Below are 18995 nucleotides of genomic sequence, written 5' to 3' on the forward strand. Positions count from 1 at the left end.
CTACAGGAATGGATTCCCTTACAAAGCACATAAAGAGAGTGTATAAAGGGAGTAGAAAAAAGGGCTTAAAGAAAGAATTTGAAATTGCACATGTTTAACCTATGTTGGATTACTTGCTGTTCAGGGGTTGAGGGAAATGAGGAGAGAGAGAGAAAAATTTGGAACACAAGGTTTTGCAAGGATGAATGTTGAAAACTATCTTTGCATGTATTTTGAAAAATAAAAAAAGCTATTACTGTGTTTTTTTTGGGGGGGTTGTTTGTTTTTTTTACAAAAGAAAAAAGTGGAAAGAACTTCAGTGTATGTCCATGTTTAAGAGGTTGGAGAAGCCAACAAAGAAAATCAAGAAGGAAGGATTGGATGTATATATATATATACACATATATATATATATTTATGCATGCCAGGGGCACAGAAATCAGGGACACAGGGATACAAAGGAGGAATGGGTTGATCAGTAGTGTAAGAGATCCTAGAGAGGTTAAACGTGATGAAGAAGAAAAAGGATCAGTTGGAATCAGTGAAAATATAATCAATAGGGACCTTGGAGAGCACCACTTTTTGTGGAATGCTAAGGTATGAAAGCAGATTGCAAAGAGCAATAGAGTGAGTAGTTAGGAGCAGAAATGAAGGCAGCAGACATTTTTTTAAAGAAGTTTGCTGGAAAAGAACTGGCAAGATTTTAAATTGTAGCCTGAAGGAATGGCAGGATCAAGGGAATTTTTGTTTATAAAAAGAGCAGAACTAAGCTGAATTGTAGAACAGGGGGAGATTTAAGGTAAAAGAAGGACAAGAAATGATAGAACACACATCAGATATATTTGCTAAAGTTAGATTAACCTATGACCCACCATCCTTGAAGTTTGGAGTATGGTTTCAATCATGGGAGACTGCCCCACAAATCATATTTCTGACTCATTGTACCCCATTTATATTTACCTCTATGATAGTTCACAGCTACCTCTCTACAGATGAGGCAACAGAAGATAATGGGTAGCATGTAGGCTTTTGAGTTGGGAAAACTTAAATTTAAATGCTAATTACGAAGGTTAATAGTTCTAGGATATGGGCAAGTCACTTATTCTTTCTCAGCCTCAGTTTTCTCATCTGTAAACTCAGACTAATAACAGTATCTAATTCACAGGGTTGTTGTGAAATTTGAATGCAAGTCTTAAAGGTCTATCTATATTTTTATTAATCTACATATTTGGATGGCATCTAGGTGATACAGTGAACAGAGCACTATGCCTGAAATCAAGAAGATCTAAATTCAAATCCAATTCAGGCACTTAAGCTATTTAAAATTTCTATTTAACTAGTCAAGTTATTTAGCTTCTGTTGGATTGTGATAGGTTGTTATGAGCATAAAATGAAAAAATATTTATAAAAATAATAAAAGAAGAGGAAGAAGGAAGATGAGGAGAAGAAGAGAAGGAAGGAAAAGGAGAAGGGGGAAAGGAGGAAGAGGAGGGAGAGGAGGAGAATTTAAAACAGTGCCTCACATACAGTAGATGCTAAATACATGTTTATTTCCTTTAAATAGTCCAAAATCTCAAAGTAACTGCATACTAGAAACAAGACAACTTTTATTTTGTCCACAGAAAATGAAAAACAAAAAAGATTTACAAGAGATTACAATCAAAATTCTTAATCAAATATTGATGATGCTCTGAGTTCTACTTTCATTCACCAAGCCTCTGGACTTGGAATATTACAATAAGGGTTTAGATTCACCAGAGAATGGAAGCAGTTTAAGGCTGTTGAAAAAGCAATCCCCTTTATGTAAAGGACTAAATTTATTTTCAGATACATAGGGAAACTAGCCTGGAGTATTTTTGCCTTTTTTTCATCCTCAGTATGATTAGAAACACAGTTAATGCTTAATAAATTCTTGTTGACCTGATGACTCAAGCGAGTCTTGGAATTCTGACTTTGATACTTATGAACTATGCAATCTGGAACAAGTTACCTAATCTCTGTGAACTTTATTCCTATCACCACCACCTTTATAAAATGGGTATATTAAGCCAGTGCACTGCTACCTTTTGTAAATTCAGTGTAACCTTTAGCTCACAATGACCAGGTAAGACTCTCATTAATACAGGCTGCTCCAGAGAATCATCACACTTGATCGGTGATTTAAAAAACAGTAACGCTAATATTGGATGTTTTTAATTCTTACATCTGAATAGCTAGCAATAAGGAAACTATTACCAGTCAATATCAGAAGATCTGAGATTAAATCCCAACTCTATTTTTCCCTTCATACCTCCCAGGAAAGTACTATTCTTCTCTCTAGGTCCCAGGTTGTTCCTAGGCAGCTAGGTGTTGGAGTGTTGCACTTGGAGTCAGAAAGACCTTAGTTCAAATCCTACTACAAGCTATGTTTCCCTGATCAAATCACTCTTCTACCTGAGTTTGTTTTCTCTTTTGTAAAATGGGGATAATAAGTTCTTGTGAGGATCTGTTGAGCAAAGTAAAGATTTGCAAATCTTAAAATGCTACTAGCTATTGTTATCATCTGTAAAATGAGAATGAAAGACTCAATAACCTCAAAGGTGCCTCCTATATCTTGTATTTGTAAGTAGTACTAGTGTTTAGTGGGTTGATAATAGAAATTTGTGAAAATAATCCATAGAATGAGTAACAAGCAAATGCTACTAGCTGGTAAAATAAATCAAAAGCTATTTTGATTCATCACACTGGAAAAAGTAATCCTTAGACTTGAATTCCCAGTAAAATGAAAATTATTAATATGACATCCTTCCCTGTGAACAGATTTGGATAACATAAAAAAACTGGATTATCTGAACCAGGGAAAGAGGATATTATAGATTTGGAGGCAGGGAAGGACCAGGAAGAAGAAGGTTTAAAGTATTAGATAAAATTTTGCTCAGGGCTTCCCCTGCCCAAAGGAAAGGCAGAAAGGAAATTAAAGAAAAATTGGGCTTTCAGTGCTATCAGAAAACTACCTGTCCTATAAAGTTGATTAGTCTTGTCAACCATTGGTCAGATTACTCTTTGTCCAAAGATTTCCATAGATGATAAAACCAGTGAAATTGAAATACTTCAAATGTTGCACGATCAAGGATGCCAAGATGTTGTTTGCCACAATTCTCCATATACCTCTTTTTAAAAATTATCCTTTAATTTTCTTTATGGCAGAAACAAACAGATTATAGGCAAATAAAAAATTCATGGTTATTTTTAGAATTTATAGAAGACATGAAAAAATTAATATCACTTGGCTTAAACCCTTTCCATATAGAGTCATGGAAACTCAAGCTAGAAGAGGCCCTTAAAGGTTATGTAATTTACCTTTCTCATTTAATATATGAGAAAACTGAATTCCAGAAAAGGGGAAGATTTCGCCCTGCTAATTGGTTGCCCTGCCTCCAGTTATTGCCTTCTGCAATCTAGCATCCATGTAGCTGCCCATCTGATTCTCCTAAGATGAAGTTTGAACCTTTTCATTTCCCCACTCAGGAAACTTCAGAAATTTTCCTCAGAGGATAAAATAGAAATGTCCATCTGGCATTTAAAGCCCTTAATATGCTGGCTCCAGGCTTTCTTTTCAGATCATCCATTACTTGCTCTCACATACTCTGGATTCCAGCCAAATTTGCTGTTCCTCATATACAACATTCCATGCATCTTCTATCTCCATGCATTTGTGCAGGCTAGGTCCATTCCTGGGATACTCTCCCTCCTCATATCTATCATAGGACATTCCTAGCTTCCTTCAAAGTTCCACCCCTTACTAGAGGCCTGTCTAATTCCCTCCTCCATTTATTAGTGTTTTCCCCTCCACCAAATTTATTTTGTATTTACTATGTATGTTTGTGTGCTACATGCATACATATGCACCAGCCATGCACAGCCAGCCAGTATGTAGTGCTTCTGTGAATGATTTTTTGTGGTGATAGTGATGATGATTATTGTTGTTCAGTCATTTCAATCACGTCCAACTCTTCATGATGCATTTGGGGTTTTCTTAGCAAAGCTACTAGCATGGTTTGCCATTTCCTTCTCCAGGTCATTTTACATTTCAAGAAACTAAACCAAATAAGATTAAGTGACTTGATTATGATCACAAAACTACTAACTATCTATGGCTTTTTTTGTCCTCAGGTCTTCCTAATAAACCCAGTCCTCTATCTACTGAATCATTTAATCACCCCATTTTTGATTAGTGTAGAGGAAAAAGACAGATGTTTCAAGATTGAAATGGGAGGACCATTGAGCTGCTTAATGTTCTTAGAAATGCTGAACTGTTTCTTTTTTCATCATATTTTTTCTAATTATATGTAAAGACAATTTTTAACATTTATTTTTATAAAACTTTAAATTCGATTTTTTCTTCCTTCCTCCCGTCCCCTTTTCCTAAAGGGAGAAGCAATTTTATATAGGTTATACATGCACAATCACATGAAAGTTATTTCCATATTATTCATAGTGGTGAAACAAGAAATAGATACAAAGGGAAAACCACACACACACAAAAAAAAATAAATAAATAAAGCAAAAGTAATATGCTTCAATCTATATTCAAAATCCATTAGTTCTATCTCTGGGTGTGGATAGCATTTTCCATCATGAATTCTTTGTAATTGTTTTAGATCATTATTTTGCTGTGAAGAGCTGAATCATGTCCAATGATTCATAATTGATCATCACACAATGTTGCTATTACTGTGTACGTTTTCCTGATTCTGCTCCATTCATAATTACTTTCATTTTATTAGTTCAAACAAGTCTTTCCAAGTTTTTCTGCTCATCTTCTTACACTGTAGTCTTCCATTACATTCACATATAACAGTTGGTTCAGTCATTCCTCAAATTTTGAGCATCCCCTCACTTTCTAATTTTTATACACCATAAAAAAGCTGCTAGAAATATTTTTGTATTGACTATTTTTTGATATATCAAATCAATTTTCTTGATATGTAAATGAAAGAATTTTCTAATTTTCTAATTTCACAACATAATGGTTAGATATATGGAATTTTGTGAGGGGGATTTACAGCAAAGATGAAATAGGAAGATGGAGGATCAAAATGAAAGCTCATAGCAAAGAATGCATTTGACAGTTCCCATGTCGAACTTAAAGAAATAGAAAAATTCTCCCCAAGCAAATAGAACTAATGGTATCTGGAGAGCAAGAAGTTCAGACCTGTAAATCAATAAAAAATAGAAGAAACAAAAAGAGAAATCAAAGACTTCTGCTCCTTTACTGAAACTTGCCCCCAGGACAATTATAGGAAATCACTTGGATGTAGACAGAGGTTGGGAGTGTGCAGTATGAAATGTAGCTATTATAAGAGTCTTATTTTGCCTTGGGCTGACTTCCAGGATAGGGGTATCTTAGAAAAGGCAAAGTGCTTGAGAAGAGTTTCAGGGGGTGTTTCAACAGTACCCGGTCTTCACCCAATCATTGAAGAGCTATTATGGTGACTTTAAGAGAACACCATTTTTACAGTGCTCCCATGCCTTTCCCAAAGAAGCCAGGAGTACTTCTCATTGAACAGCAGCGATAGAAGTATGAAACACAATATACCAAAATAGCATTACTAGCCCCCAGCAATATGGCATGTGTTTTTCATTGTTTTTATAGCATATGTGTATGGCTTTGCAATAAGCAATTTCTGATCAAGCCAAGACAGCTGGCAGGGATTCAAGTTACAGTCTGTGACTGTGGGGCAGAGAGATTCTTATTCAACTAATTCATTTCAATTAACATTTATTAAGTGAAGACCTGGGTTCAAATATTGCCTAGCTCATATTGATGGTGTGAGTCAGGCAAGTCACTTTAACTGCTCAGTAACTGGGCCAGTTCTCAAAAACTCTACGTTGCAAAAAAGGTGCCAGTTTGCTTTGGTAGAGAATTTTGTCATCCAAGGAGTTCTCATGGCCAGAAATGTTAAGCACAGGGCACGGTTTACATGTGGTCCACAATATTACCCAGTGGGCTCAAATAAGATTAAAATGTAATTTGAATATTTAACAAAATAACAGAAAATACAATAAAATATAGATAATATAATATTTCAAAACTAAGTCAATATGTAGTCCACAGAGATCCTCCTGTATGGATCAATGGCCTCTGTTTTTATTTGAATTTGAGATGACTTCTTTATACCAATGAAATTGTAGTTATAGTCTCTATGCCCTCCACAAAGTAAAGCACTAAACAGTGAGGATTTAAGTATAAAAATGAAACAGTACTAACCTTCACAGGCTAGAATTTTATACAGATTTTTAAATGAAAATGTATAGTTATATGTAATTTTAAGATGAAATTCTTTTCTATAATATTTTGAATTCTGCCCTAGCAAATAGGATCAGTCCCTCAATTAGTGCCAGGAAATTCTGCCTATTTTTCTTTCTCTCTCATTTGAGTAACTGAGGGGGGAAAAAAAAGGTTTGCCTCAAGGTGTGCATGGGTCAGAGGCAGCACAGCCCTGGTCTTAGAGTCCAGAAAAATTCAATTCCAATTCTGTCTCATACACTTACTAGCTGTTCAAATTGCTTGTGCCTCAGACAACAAATTTAATACTGTAAATTACTGAAGAACTATAGATCTGTGGCAATAGAATGAGTTTCCAGATGGAGAAGTTCCCTATACTAATGGAAATTGTAGGTCTGGATCCTCCAAAATTGTTTATAATTGTATATAAATCTAAAAAGAAGGTATACAAATATGAAGATAATATATATAAATGTGTGTAAATTTTTAAAATGTATATGAATATAACTGAGAAGTGAAAAAAAATGGGGAAGAACGACTTATAGAAGAGGTCAGTAACAATTGGGGAGACTCCAAAGGGAAAGAATTTGGGGGCTAGGAGAACTTCCTCATCTGAAAAGGGGGAAACAAAACAGAAAGATGAGACATCCATCTCAGGCCTTCCCTGAGAAATTTTTTAGATTTGTGGATCTGGGCATGCCCCAGGGAGTGGCTGGAATGTGGAGAGTGTGGATTTTAATACATTCCCCACATACCTTATCTTGGCCAAGAGGAACAGTCAAGGCAAGACTTGTGGGGAAGATCACCTGAGGAAATCTTCATACTGGTGGGTTGTATCTCTGAGGACTTACATATTAATGTAATTTACCTAGACTAATTTTTGCTCATTCAAAGATTGGGTGCTTTTCCCTCAACATTTCCTTCTGTAAAACTTTAAACTGTGAGATTACAAGTAGGAAGTCTGTCTTAATATTTGGGGAGCTAACATGCAGACATTTCCCTAGATTTCTAGAATATAGGATAAAAACTAAAAAAATCCCCCAAAATATACCTGGGTTCTTTGTGGCATTAGATACCTCTGTCCCAAGGACTTATATATACATCTTCCATATTAAAATGGTGATTAAAATGGGACATAGTGATGTCCCATGAATTAATTCTGTCTATGGAGATGATTTGTTCTGTATCTAGCCCCACTTTCTCTCAATTTCCTTTTCTACATCATCAGTTATTTATTGGACATTTCAAACTGGACACTCAATAGTCATATCAAACTCAACATATCCAAAACAGAACTCTATCTTTCTGGCTCCATACCACTGCCTTATCTATTTCTCTTCCAAATATCCTTCTTTCAATTGCAAGTTTCACCATTCTTCTAAATCACCTAAGTTCAAAAACTCAGGGCCATTCTCACTCTCCCCACAGAGCCAATAAATTGCCATATTTTCTCCACAGTAATTCTTATAAATGTCCCTTTTTCTCCACTCCTAATCCAGGCCTTCATCCCCTCCTCCCTGTACGTTGCAATACCCTTCTAATTGGTCTCCCTCGTTCAAGTTTCTTCCCATTCAAGTCCCTCTTCCATACTGCTGCTAAAGTGATTTTTCCAAAAGCACAGGAATTGAGGAAAATTAGGTAAGGGATACCTAAGTGAAATTAAGGTTAATTGAGGTCTGGTGGCAGGTTCGGGGTACAGGGAGTCAAATAAAGTTCTCCTGCAACCCCTTTGGATTCAGAGCAAGGATACAGAGTTAAATGAGGTCAAGAGTTCTCTGTAAAAGAATTTACAGACCCGAAAACCTAGATTCATAAAAGAGGTTTATTTGGGGTTTGGAAATAAGATTAAAGGTAGAAAGACACCAGGGCCAGGGCTGGCACCAAGCGGACAGGAACCCTTGACATGGCCGGTGTAAGGATGCCATGTTTGGGGCTCCTGCAAAAAATGGACTCCAGTTTCCCTCTTTTATAATGGGAGGCTTTTGGTGAAGTAGCTTGTGGGTAGAGTCCCAGGTTGGCTCCTGGCTGGTTTCAGCCAGGGTTAGAATTTGAATAGAATTCAATGGTTTTTTTGATAAGGAACTATTTGTGCTTGGGATGGGTGTTGGGGAAATCTGAGCAGATTATTATAATGGGGGCTGGGACAGCCTGGGAATTAGAAAGGAATCTTAACCCATATCAGTATGACCATGAACCCCCAGAATAATAATATGACTATTGTTTGTAGGATAATTCATCAGCTGCTCTGTTGGTATTTAAAGTTCTATACAACTTGGCCTTAACTTCTTTCCAGACTTATTACATACTATTCTTTTCCATGCTTTTTTACAATCCAGCCAAGTAGACATTCTTGTTGTTCCTGACCCACAAAATTCTATCTTCCCCCCGCCCCGCCTTTTTTCCTTTACCCTGGCTGTTCCACACATCTGGAAAGCACTCCCTCCTCACTTTCACTTTGTAAAATCTCTGGTTTCCTTCATGTTACAGCCAGAGAATCACCATCTGCACAGTTCCTCCAAACTTTTAGTGCTTTTCTCTTCATGTGCATCATATCTATTCTGAAAGTAATTTGGTATATTTCTCTATGTGCATCTCATTCTCCTTGTTAAGATGTAAACTCTTTGAGGGTGAGAGCTGGTTTACATCTCTCTTTATATTCCTAGAGTTTATCACAGTGCCTGATAAATATACATGCTTAACAATGATTACTGTACGAGTGAAGTTGATCAAAAATCAGAATTAGAGTTGAAAGAAATGTTGGGATTATCTACTTAGATAAATTTACCTCCATTTGCTTTGATTTATTTTTATATCATGTAAATGTCCTCCTCTGTACCTACTCCTACCTCTCTCAGACACCAAACCCTTATTTTTAACAAAAAAAATCATTTTATCATTCTACCATTTGAGCAAATTAAACAGAAAAAATTGAAAGAAAAAAAAATCCTCATTATATAACTGCATAATACAACAAAACAAATTCTTACAGTGGCCACCTCCAGAAATGTTATGTCTCTTACTATATTTTAAATTCATCATTTCATCTCCAGAAGATGAATGACATGTTTTATCTTCAACTTTTGGGACTCACAATATTGATTAGAGTTCTAAAGTCTTTCTAAGTGAGTGAGGTTTCTTTGACATTTTGTCTCTTAGTTCAACCTACTTTATTCTGCATCAATTCATAAAAGTCTTCCTAGTTTCCTCTGAAATTGTGCATTGCATTATTCTTTATGACACCTACAATTTGTTTAACTATTCCTCAATAAGATGAAACACATTCCTTGGTTTCCATTGTTAGCTATTGTAAAACAGGTCTTTTGTAAATATTTTTTTAAACATAAGTCCTTTTTCTCTCTTTTAGATTTCTTTACAATCCCCTCATTTGTAATACCTTTTGAAACCAAGGCCCAAAGGGGTGTGTCAAAGGACTTGTCCATGGTCACACAGATATTAATCGACAGAATTGCAATCTGAATCTAAGCCTCTTAACTCCAAATGCAAACTTCTTTCTACTGTTCAAAAAAACATATCCCCCAAAATATATGTAAAGTCTAGGGTCATCTTAGATCAGGAAGGCAGTTCTGAGCCTTTAGAACTCTCTTTGTTCACCCTACACATAAGAGGCTGATGAACATTGGAGATGGAATTCCCAAAGAATAATTATGCTGGAGCTACAGGCTATAGGATAGAAAAAATAAGGATCTCACAGCAATAGCACCATTGCGGATTTTCTTTCCCCTTTCTTTCTAGTCTCTTACTGCTCTACTTTTAAACTACTTTAATCACTCAACATGTACACTTGCAGACTGGTGCCATTCTCTCACTTCGGTAAGGTAAGGAAGATTTAAATAAGATTTCATATGGAACTTACACAATAATGTTTATGTGATTCCACTATTAAAGTAATGACTAGATCAAACATATTTCAATATCAGAACCAATACACGACCCTATGGAAACAGCTCTTTTTTCTATTGCTACTCTAGCCATATGTCCTAAAAGGCCCTTCTTCAACCTTTAAGTTGCATAGTCAATTTTTTTAAAAATCCTTAAAAATAGAGATATAGTGAGATCAAGAAACCAACAATATCCCCCACCTTTCATCCTCCAGTTCCAGGGAAAATATCTGAAATCTGGCTTTGAAGAAGGAAATCTCACTTGTCATTTGCTTCAGGGAGATGATTGAGTCACAGACGGATTTCTGTCTCTTCCTCAGTTTGATGGCAAACATACCTAGAAAATTAAACAAAAAAAAAAAAAAAAAAAAAAAAAAAAAAAGCTGTTACACAAATCTCTCTTGACACAATCTAAGGCAAAAAAAAAAAAGAGGCTTAAGAACACTGTGCTGATAATAGACTCTCCAGTCCAGTTGTTTTTTGAATGCCACAGTTTAGATAATCTTCTAAGCAGATAATTTTCTTGGCATTAGGTAGTGAATATCCCATCACTGGAGCTATTAAAGCAAAATCTAGGTGACCATTTGATCATGTTAAAAAAGACTGTATCCACTGAGAATAGTATTGGGCTAAATAGGCTCTGTGCTCCCATGGAAGATAAGAAAGCAAGGTCTTCATTTTCCCACTTTTGACATAAAGGACTCCATCTTGAAACTAGTGTAAATTGTAATCTACTGTAAATTGAGCAATCACTGTCCTCCCTGGTCATATGACTCATATCCTAAGCCTCAAGACCAATGAGAGATTAGGGGATCAGCAAGCCTCTGAATAAAATTGTCCATAATCAACTGTTCCATTCCAAGGGCACATAGAAGCTGATACAGACTAACTGTCCATCACTCTTTCTTGATGCTCTTGATACTCTGTGCATTCTGCTTTAAAATGACATCAATCACTTGCTGTCAGGATAAATGAGATCTCCGTGATGTGGTTTATAAAGCCAGTAAAGCTTCTCTATCTGGTCTTTACCTTAATATGGTGAACTACTGTTCATTTGCTAAGACACTCCTTTCCAATTCTGGGATTCCAAAAATTATATAAACAATATTTATGCTGATTTTTTATACAGCTATCCCTTCCACATCACAACTTTCCCCATCATAGTTTCAATATATTGCAGATCAACATAAGAAATTAATTGGGAATTTGGGGGAAGTTCTGCAAAAGTGAAAACAACGTGTGAAAGACAGTAGCAACACAGAAGAAATTTAGAAACTCAGAAATGCATAAAGTATATTATAGTATTATATAATATCAACATATTTTACCTTTTAATGCCATAATATTTCCGATTTTTCCTCTGGTATAAAGGGAAGACCAAAAATTTTTGCAAATTTTCAAAGTGGTGGTGGGGAGATTGCCTCAACCTAAACCCACCCCCACCACGCACCATCCACACATCTACCTACAATGTGGCATGGATAACTGAAAGTCCTTTATCTGAAATTGTTATTGTCTTTCAATCCTGTCCAACTCTTCATAACCCTGTGGATCCCATTGTTCATGGTCTCTTCTTGGTAAAGATCCTGAAATGGTTTACCATATCCTCCAGTAGATTAGGCAGATTAAATGACTGGTCCAAGGTCACACAGCTAGTAAGTATCTGAGATCAAATTTTAATGCAGGTCTTCCTAACTCTAGAACCAGTGCTCTGTCCGCTGAGCTGCCATTAATTATCTTTATCATCTGCTTATTCTGAAAGGCTAGCACAAGGAACACTATAACAGAAACATGTTAAGAGCAAAATGATTTTTTCTTCCCTAACAAGAATACCTCAAAAAATAGCTGAATCAAAAAAACTTACAAAGCCATATAATTCAATTGTCTCATTTTACAGTAGTGATTAGTCATAGAACTTAATGGTAGTAACTGGTGGCAGTCATTAATTATGGTAGTGGCTATTTGTTATTTGTTGTGGATATAGCTCTAAGTAGAACCCAGAGAACTAGATCGTTACATAAGACTTTAACATCTTGTTAATTGATCACCCATGCTGATCTGGGAGTCTGGGGCAGCAGTCATAAGGAAATCAGAAAATGGAGTAAAAAAGGAATATCCTCTTCCATTTTCATAGTGTTTTAAGATTTATCAAGAGATATCTACCACAACCCTGCCAGATAATGAAGTGAAGGTAGTATATTTACATTCCTTCATTACCTTCTATTTTTTTTCAGATATACTTCAGATTGATCCCTCATTGCTTTCAAAAATCACATTGTCTTCAATCTGTTTTTCCCTAATGTACTTGATCATGTTCATATCTCCCTTCTAATTTCCCCCTGCAGTTACTAGTACTCTCCCTCCTCATATTACTTTGTAATTATTCATTATTTATATAATCCATGCCTTTAGGAAAACATGAGTTCCTTGAGGTCAGGGACAATTATTTTGTCTTTGTATCTATAATGTCTAGCACAATCCATTATAGACAATAAGACATTTAAGAAATGTTGACTGAAATTGAAATGATCACCTTTAACTCATTTTTACATTAGGCACGGAAAGATAAATAATTCAATTTTTGACTAATTCAATTTCATATTGATGTTATATGCATATATGTATATGTGCACATATACACTTGTATACATATACACACATATATGTATTGGGTTAGCCTGTTCATATTCTCAAAATATAGCAAATCACTAAACCATTAATAGCCTGAGCAATTAATTAATCAGGGAAAATGTCAATTCCATTGCAGGGGTCCAAAAGTATACATTTAAATAGCATTATAATCTAATCGCATTTGGATTTAATCCAAAATTTACTTGGGAAAATTTTCTATAATCATCTTTTAATAAGATTTTTAATAGACAATTCAATCTGATTTTATTTCACTCTAATTTCCAAGCTCCTTTCAGTATCTCCAGAGGTAGACAAAGAAAGAACTATATGTGGTTCAAGTTCCAGCTACCATTCAACGAGCTGAATTCTTTCCACATACTGGTAGAATTGTAGTTGGCTCCTCTTTCTCAGTTTTTCTTATATCCTCTCTTCTCTATGAATGCTATTGAACTCTAAATACTAAATGTCTGGGGCCTGATAAATGAATACTGGAAAATATCCAGAAAGCAGGTCAGGACAGCACTTGAGGCTGCCACAAAATAAAAACCATGGCCTCAAGTGAGAAAGAAATGCAAACTGTCCACAGGCCAATAAGCCAGTCTTGAAGTATAATCAAGTCAATGAATATCAATTGAGTTAGTAACCAACAAAGACTTTTATAAAGAGCCTACTATGAACAAGACATTAGTCCCTGACATTTATCACATAGGTATAATGTGCTTATTACTACAAACAAAAAGCAAAAAAAAAAAAAAATCCTGCCTTCAAAGAATTGGGGAGGGGATGTAGGAGCAACAGAAATATGTTCAAAAATAAGCAGTGAAATTATTTGAGGAGGGAGAGAATGCTGACAAAGAAGAGGGGATTCACAAGAGGCTCCTCAGGAGAGATAGCACCCAAGGTGAATCCTATATGTCCTAGACATATGAGACTTACTGCCTCTATGAAGACTGTAACAGCATCATAACATTTATATTACTTTGAGCATAATATATAATATATATTGTATTGTATTATATATACCATATATAATATACCATACTACATATATACATATGCATAGATTAATACATATTACAATGCATAATGTATATCCAGTTTTACAGAGCATTGTACAAGTATTAGTACCACAATCTTAGAAAATGAGTAATATTATTATCCCCATTTTTACAGATGAGAGAACAGATAAAAACTTGTTCAATCACACTGTCAATAAGTATCTGAGGCTGGATTTGAATTCAGGTTTTCCTGACTCCAGGTTTGGAACTCTATCACTACACCATCTAGACACTCTGACTGATTATAGTAACGTGTTTTCGACAGTATATGCTCTTTCAGAGCTCATACCTTCATCTTCTAGCATTTTATAGACTAAAATTGCTTCTAACCCTAACATTCTGTGTCAAAAGGCCCATTTGAACCCTGACTCTTTTTTTCCATATTTTATATTATTATTATTATAGCTTTTAATTTACAAGATATATGCATGGATAATTTTTCAGCATTGACAATTGAAAAAAAAAAGACAATTGCAAAACTTTTTGTTCCAACTTTTCCCCTCCTTCCCCCCACCCCTTCCCCCAGATGGCAGGTTGACCAATGCATGTTAAATATGTTAAAGTATACGTTAAGCACAATATATGTATACATGTCCATACAGTTATTTTGCTGCACAAGAAGAATCAGACTTTGAAATCATGTACAATTAATCTATGAAGGGAATCAGAAATGCAGGCGGACAAAAATAGCCGGCTTGGGAATTCTATGTAGTGGTTCATACTCATTTCCCAGAGTTCTTTCACTGGGTGTAGTTGGTTCAATTCATTACTGCTCTATTGGAACTGATTTGGTTCATTTCATTGTTGAAGAGGGGCCTTGTCCATCAGAATCAATCATCATACAGTATTGTTGTTGAAGTGTATAAAGATCTCCTGGTTCTGCTCATTTCACTCAGCATCAGATCATGTAAGTCTCTCCAAGCCCCTCTGTATTTATCCTGTTGGTCATTTCTTACCGAACAATAATATTCCATAACCTTCATATACCATAATTTATTCAGCCATTCTCCAATTGATGGGCATCTATTCAGTTTCCAGTTTCTGACCACTACAAAGAGGGCTGCCACAAACATTTTTACATATGTGGGTCCCCTTTCCTTCATTAAGATCTCTTTGAGATATAAGCCCAGTAGTAACACTGCTGGGTCAAAGAGTATGCACAGTTTGATAACTTTTTGAGCATAGTTCCAAATTGCTCTCCAGAATGGCTGGTTGTATTCTCAATTCCACCAACAATGTATCAGTGTCCCTGTTTTCCCACATCCCCTCCAACATTCTGCATTATCTTTCCCTGTCATTCTAGCCAATCTGACAGGTATATAGTGGTATCTCAGAGTTGTCTTAATTTGCATTTCTCTGATTAATAATGACTTGGAGCATCTTTTCATATGGCTAGAAATAGTTTCAATTTTGTCTGAGAATTGTCTGTTCATATCCTTTGACCATTTATCAATTGGAAAATGGCTTGATTTCTTACAAATTAGAGTCAATTCTCTGTATATTTTGGAAATGAGGCCTTTATCAGAACCTTTGACTGTAAAAATGTTTTCCCAGTTTGTTATTCCCCTTCTAATCTTGTTTGCATTAGTTTTCTTTGTACAAAAACTTTTCAATTTGATATAATCAAAATTTTCTACTTTGTGATCAATAATGATCTCTAGTTCTTCTTTGGTCATAAATTCCTTCCTCTTCCACAGTTCTGAGAAGTAAACTATCATTTGTTTTTCTAATTTATTTATAATCTCATTCTTTATGCCTAGATCATGAACCCATTTTGACCCTGTCTTGGTGTACAGTGTTATGTGTGGGTCAATGCCTCGTTTCTACCATACTAATTTCCAATTTTCCCAGCATTTTTTGGTCAAACAGTGAGTTCTTATCCCAAAAGCTGGGGTCTTTGGGTTTGTCAAACACTAGATTATTAAAGTTATTCACTATTTTGTCCTTTGAACTTAACCTATTCCACTGATCAATTAATCTATTTCTTAGCCAATATCAATGGTTTTGGTGACTGCTGCTTTATAATATAATTTTAGATCTGGTACAGCTAGGCCACCTTCATTTGATTTTTTTTTCATTAGTTCCCTTGAAATTCTTGACCTTTTGTTTTTCCATATGAACTTTGTTATTATTTTTTCTAGGTCATTAAAATAGTTTTTTGGAGTCTTGTCATCTTTATTATATTTGCTCATCCTATCCAAGAGCATTTAATATTTTTCTAATTGGTTAGATCAAACTTTATTTGTGTGGAAAGTGTTTTGTAGTTTTTGAGCCCTTTCTATGAATCATAAAGCAGACTGTCAGATGTTGTGTACAAGAGATGGGGGAATTCAGGCACTCTGTCCTATTTCTTTTTTCCTAACCTTCTCTATGGGTTACACTGGCGGTCCTCCCTAGAATAATGTAAGTTCCATGAAGACAAGGATTTGTGTGTAGAGGTGGGTATGATCTTAACATTGCTCGTATCTAGCCTAGTGCTACTCAGAGTAAGCACTTGATAGATGCTGGCTGGATTGAATTAGATTCTTACTTTAAAACTGGAATTCTGTGACTATCCCATTTCTCTCACCCAATTCTTCAAATAAGAAAAATATTAAGGAGGAATGAAATACTCCTGAAGGTTTTGTGGATAAAATAGGAGTTCAGTGGGATCTTGAAGGATAAATAGAATTCCATTGGTAGAAATAAGGAACTGAATGATCTGGATAGGAGAAAGGGAATCAGTAAAATCCCATGGTCAGGACTGAACAAGTATGTCTAGTGGTTAAGGAAGGAAAGATGAGGAAACAAATATGAATGACAGAACAATAAGACTGTCTCCTGTTCCTGATTCAGTACACACAATCTTTCCACGAGGATTAAAATTTTCATTAATGCCTTTAGCTATTAAAAATGACAACTGAAAGCTGCATAGCACCTATTAACTTGTGTAAAGAAGAAGGGGATGAGTTCAAGAAGAAAGCTGTTTTTGTAGAGGATGGGATAAGAAATCTATGGAAAAAGGAACACATTTTATTAAAAAGGGAGAATTAGGAAGTATTGCATATATTTTGCCCCTACTCCAATTCCTCATCATTCCTGTTTTCAGACTGCATATCAATAATGAGCAAACATTGCTTCAACCTTAGGGCCACTTGTATAGCTCTAAAAACTATCAGAAAAATAATTTCTTCTGATGCATGTAATTTTGTTTAGTCTAATCCTGAGCAAGACTGAGAAGAGCTGATTGGAAGGAGTCAAGAAAACCAATGGCCCTACTCACATCACATCCTTAAATCAATGACTTGGAGACTTCCCTTTATTAAAACAACATATTCTACCTATATTAAAATACAAGAAGCCTTGGCTAGTGAGGAAAGAAATTATTTATGCTTTTTAACTTATTCAGAGTCATTCCAAACAACCCTGGAGGAGTTAAGAGCTATACATATTTTATGTCCAATCACATCTTCTTTGCCTCCAATACCAAGCTCAGGTTTTAATTTCAATTAGAGGAAGTCACATTTAATGTTTAATAGGCCTCAATCCTGGCCGGGTGATCAGACCTCACCAATCACTAGGGAATATTACTTTGACAACAGTCTGTGGAAGAAAGCAGAGATTTGTCTGGATGGCCTCCAGCTGGAGAAAACAAATGATAAATTAGGATGATAAAATTGCCTAAGGATAGAGTAACTCTAGAGAAGGTTGAAACAGAGTCAGTGAGAACAAATTATCTTTCTCTCCTTAAGAATATTTTCCAATATATACCAGGAACAGTACTGTATTCTACCAAAATAATAAAATTTGACTTTGTGCCCCGTTGACCTATTATTCCTGACCTTGTGAAAAGCATTGGCTGTAGATGTCAGGGCTGGGAGAGTCAAACGTTCGCTCCTTACCAGAGACTAGAAAGAGCCAAGAGGTTAATAATGAAAGAAGGTAACTTACAGTTCAAGGAGCAGGACAGACATATCAATTTAGACAGAAGGAATGAAATCCAGGCAAGACATTCAAGTATCTTCTCCTTGGATCCCTGCTGATGTCCTTTCTCCTTCCAAACTTTGTCTCGACTTGGATTGATTCAGAATCAGATCCACATCCTTACAATGATGCTGTCAATTCCCCAGGTTCATTTCTGGCTCAGATATTGTGAGATTTTTCTACATTATATGAATCCATGTGTATGTTGCATCTCCCTCCTAAATTCTAGATTCTATGAGAATCTAGGTGTGCTCATGTTCACATTTCTCCTAGCATCTGCCCTGAGAGCCTGCATACAGAAGAGCTTAATAAAGAACAAACTACAAGGGGAGTTGACAGCATCACTGTAAGAATGTGGACCTGATTCTGAAGCAATATCTATAACACGCAGGTGATTTTCAGATAGTAACAAATGACATTTATATAGCACTTCAGGTTTTGTAAAACACTTTACAAATATCAATCCTCACAATAACCCTCCCGAGATGGGTGCTACACGTAATGCACCTATTGTACAGATAAAGAAAACTGAGGCTGAGAGCATTAGATAGGAGAATGTAACCTAATATTCCTGCATATATGTCAAGAAGTCTGGGAACAAGACTAAGAAAAAAAAAATATTTTTTTTTCACTAACCTTTGGGGGAGGGGTTGTAGCCCAGTGTTTGTTATTTTATGCATTTAAAAGCATTATTTGAGAAAAGGTCCATTACCTGTATGTGCCAAAATGTTTGTGGCAGCCCTTTTTGAAGTGGCTAGAAACTGGAAAATGAATGGATGCCCATCAATTGGAGAATGGTTAGGTAAATTATGTATATGAAGGTTATGGAATATTATAGTTCTGTAAGAAATGACCAGCAGGAGGAATACAGAGAGGCTTGGAGAGACTTACATCAACTGATGCTGAGTGAAATGAGCAGAACTAGGAGATCATTATTTACTTCAACAATAATACTGTATGAGGATGTATTCTGATGGAAGTAGAAATCTTCAACATAGAGAAGAGCTAATCCAGTTCCAATTGATCAATGATGGACAGGATCAGCTACACCCAGAGAAAAAACACTGAGAAATGAGTATAAACTGTGAGCATTTTTTGTTTTTCTCCCCAGGTTATTTTTACCTTCCGAATCCAATTCTTCCTTTGCAAAAACAACAACAAAATTCGGTTCTGCACATATATATTGTACCCAGGATA

At 35.6% G+C, this 18995-nt stretch overlaps 1 long non-coding RNA gene across 1 annotated transcript in view; it reads right to left on the bottom strand.

Moving 5' to 3' along the window:
- The window catches only part of LOC141560427 (uncharacterized), a 39428-nt gene that overhangs the window by 8727 nt on the left and 11706 nt on the right, over positions 1 to 18995 (bottom strand). The window contains exon 2 of the long non-coding RNA XR_012487714.1: positions 10348 to 10483. This is a non-coding gene — a long non-coding RNA (uncharacterized LOC141560427). The remainder of the gene's footprint in view (positions 1 to 10347; positions 10484 to 18995) is intronic.

Source organism: Sminthopsis crassicaudata, chromosome 3, assembly GCF_048593235.1.
Source record: "Sminthopsis crassicaudata isolate SCR6 chromosome 3, ASM4859323v1, whole genome shotgun sequence".
Taxonomy (NCBI): domain Eukaryota; kingdom Metazoa; phylum Chordata; class Mammalia; order Dasyuromorphia; family Dasyuridae; genus Sminthopsis; species Sminthopsis crassicaudata.